Consider the following 3,966-nt stretch of genomic DNA (forward strand, 5'->3'; position numbering starts at 1 on the left):
TCCTGAGGCTCGGGAAGTAATGATTTTCTGGAAACCCCCCGATTGGTGGCACCGAACACCAACCCGGAGCTTGTATGTTCTCTAAGGTGTTCGCTCTGCAGGGAGGGGAGCCACAGTCACTGTGGATAAAAGCTGCCTTTGATCCTTTTGGGGCATCTGCTGGCCGTGTAGGTGTAACAGCTCAGTGAATTAACTAGCCTCACGAGGGTTACAGATTTGGAAATAAGCTCAGGAAGGTGCGTACCTGTCCAGGGTGAAACAGCCTTGAGGTGGTAGAACCAGGACTGCACACGGTCCATTTCATCCCAAGCTTGTTGACTTGATGACATTAGGGCACAGAGGTTCTCCAGTCTAAAAGCAGCTCTGAAGCTGGGTGTGGTGGCCATGCCTCTAATCCTAGCAGCTCAGGAGGCTGAGGCAGGAGGATTGCATGTTCAAAGCCAGCCTCAGTAACAGGGAGGCGCTAAGCAGCCCAGTGAGACCCCTGTCTCTAAATAAAATACCAAATAAGGCTGGGATGTGCTTCAGTGGTTATGTGCCCCTGAATTCAATCCCTGGCATCCCCCCCCAAAAAATAAATAAATAAACAGCTCTGAGTAACCAGGTTTACCTAGAGCACAGGTCATCCGGGTTTCCATGTTGATTCTCCAGGAGAAGTAACACTTAGACACACTGGAATGGAGGTGTCCAAGAGGGACCCCCAGCTCCACCACCTGGTGTCTTCCCTATCTGAGACATACAGCATCTCAGGGATGGACAGACACTACAGAGATGCCTTTTCTGGTGGACCTCATTTCACAGGCATAATGGTGGCACAGAAAGGCCCAGTTTCATCCTGGAACACCTGGTAAGCATCTGCCATTTCAGTGCAGGTGGAGAGCCAGACAGAAGCAGTAACTGGGAAGGAGGGAGGGGTAAACCCAGGACTCGCAGAAGCTCGCCTTGCATGATAGGCACCCCACCTGTCTAGGTCTGTCCAGAGGTATCTGGAAAGTGTAGCTTCTGACAGAAAAGAATCTAGGTAATGAGGTAAGAGAAACAGCAGCTGTCCTCTATGCAGAGGGAACCGTGTGTGAAGTACTGAGCTGGGCCCAAATTGGCACCATTGATGCCAGCCTGTGGGTGGAGCTCATCAAAGTCCAGCCAGGACACGGCTGAGGCAGAGGCTTGGTAGCCTGTTGGACCAGTCCTCTAAATCCCTGGAGTGCTTTTTTATTGAGGAACATCACCTCTGTATCCCAGCACCTGACCCAGCAGCTGGCACGTGACCCAGGGCCTGGCACACGGGGTGTGTTTGGAAATAACTGTTCATTGATGTGTCGTTGGTGCCACAGCCACAGGGACTCTGCACTGCTGCCTCCTTCCAGCCCCAGGTTTCTCAGCTCACGTCACATAAAACAGCCCTTGCCTTATGGAAGCCCACCAGTGGCATTGGTTGGGGCACACGTCGCCGGACCCAGTTCTGCTGCTCTTTCCCTGCCTGATTAAGCAGCAGGGGGCCTGTTGCCTGAGGAGAACGCCTTCTGGAGCTGTGTTCTGTCAGACCTGTGCATGTGCCGGGGCTGGGGCACTCACACTCCAAGCCGGTACATCACGAGCTTCCACCTGGGTGAGGACCCAGACTTGGCAAGCCCTCCCCTGCCCCACAGATGTCTCAGAACTAGCCAGTAGAAAGCTTTTATTTTCTAATCCCTTGGAGAGTAGATACTGCACACCCCCTTCCTGCCAGTCGACGTGGCACAGGGCAAAGCAGCCTGGGCAGAGGGGAGTGAGAGGCCTGAGCTCTGAATCCCTGCTCTCCTGATGGCTGTGACTCAGCAAACCTCTTTAACCTTTAGGAGGACTAAGGACCAGTGTAGGTCCACTGAATTAAGGTGTGCTGTAGGCTTAGTACTAGGCCAGGATAGAATAGTGACTGTGACATTTTCAGACAAGGGGATAATAGGGAAGGGTCTGTATGGCCAGGGAGCCACACTGGAATTGAGAATTTCTTAGGAGCCCTCAAGGAACCCGCTGAGACCCTCCCCTGCTGTAAACAGATGGACCCACTTGTATTAATTTGACCTGTGATTCTAGTGCAGACTTACTGGAGGAACACAGAGATTCTGCTTCCACACACGCCCTATGATCTGAATGTTCATGTCCCTCAAATCCCTATGTTGCAATCAAATGCTCAACGTGATGGTCTTACAAGGCCTCATGGGAGGTGACTGAGTCACAGGAGGTCCTCCCTCAAGAACAAGAGTGGTGCTCTTATCAAGAAGTTCAGCGGAGGCACCAGGCAGGGACATAGCGAGAGGCGCCATCTTGAAGCAGACTGTGAGCCCCCACCAGACACAGGATCTGTCGGCACCTTGTTTTTGGACTCCCCATCCTCTGGAACTGTGAGAAATAAATTATTATTATTTATAAATTATAGTCTAAAATATTTTGTTATAGCAGCTGAACAGATAATGTTTCAAAAACATTGATCCCGTCCAACTCTAACATCTTTGGATAAAGCAATGAAGATTCGGAGAAGGAAAATGCCCAGAAAGGACCAGCATCCTCAAGAGAGTAGGGGATGGAGTGTGAAGGGGGAGATGGAAGGGTGTAGGGACTGAGAGGACAGCTCTCCATAAACTCCAGGGATTCTTGTTATTAGCCCAACTATTCCCACCAGAATCCAAGGTCCACTCCACCGTGGCTTTGCCCATGACCCAACCCAAACTCTTCAGTGACAAGTTTTGGGGCCAATCTATAATGGCATCTGATAGTAATCTGTAATAAATATGAATTACTAGTTATCTGTAAATGCCTTAAAGTGTTCATTATCTGTGACTTTAATTTAAAAAAAAAATTTTTTTTGTTGGTACCAGGGATCAAACCCAAGGCCTTGCAAATACTATGCAAGCATGATAACAGCTGAGCTCCATCCCCACCATCTGTGACTTTTTGCCTCCGTGTATGTAAGTTAGATAATCGTCCAGGGTCCCACCAGTGAAGAAAGGCTGGGAAATTCAGTTTTGCAGTTTGAATCTCACACTGGGCTCAGAACATCCCTTGTCAGGTGTGTGTCTCGTGCACATGGAAATGCCCAGGTAGAGGTGGTATTCGGCACAACACCAAACCCTGAAACAAAGAGCTGGCCAGCAGAGAGAGAGAGAAGCAAAGAGGAACCAACGACTGTTTCATGCAGGCAGCAGTCTTTCAAGGTAGAAGCCAGTTTTACAAATGAGTTAGGGGAGCCTTAAAGACCAGAGTGAACTGAAGGAGGCCATCCAGCTAAGGAACGGCAAACCCTCTCCTGGACACCAGGAATCCCAGTCCCCAAGGCCGTCCCACCCAGACTCGCTCAGCGGAGACCAAAGAACTAGAACATGGGACCTGTTGCCAGGGCCGCTCCTTTCCCTTCTCACACCCATTCCGAGAATGTTTTCTTCAGCTTCCAGAGGCGAGGGAACAGAGAGGAACTGAGGCCATCCCTGAGGCTGAATGTGTCTTTCTCCTCTCCCTGAACTTGGGTGCCATTCAGCCAGATGTGGATGGAAGTCTTAAAACACCTGAATCTTCTCCCTTCCTCTAAAGAGAGATTCCTCTTCATTCAGGCAGTTGAAGTGCTTAAAGTTGAGCACCCCCTTCATCTGCTTGGGATGCTCTAACAAAACACCATGGGCAGGGGGCTGAAAGAATATCTTTCCCTCAGTTCTGGAGCCCAGGAAGGCCAGGATTGGGTGCAGGTGGAGTCAGCCTCTGTTGGAGGCCCACAGCCTGGCTTTCACACAGATGTCATTTTGCTGAGCTCTCAAATGAAGGAGAAAGGGAGAGCAAAAAGTTCTCTTGTTTCCTATAAGGGCACCAATCCATTCCTGAGGGCTACACCTTCCTGACCTAATCCCGGCTCATGGCTTCCACCCCCAACATCACCATGGGAATTTGGGTTTCAGCATATGAACTCTGAGAGAAGCATCCAGGAGGCATGCAGAG

Source organism: Callospermophilus lateralis, chromosome 14 (assembly GCF_048772815.1).
Source record: "Callospermophilus lateralis isolate mCalLat2 chromosome 14, mCalLat2.hap1, whole genome shotgun sequence".
In the NCBI taxonomy this organism is placed as follows: Eukaryota; Metazoa; Chordata; class Mammalia; order Rodentia; family Sciuridae; genus Callospermophilus; species Callospermophilus lateralis.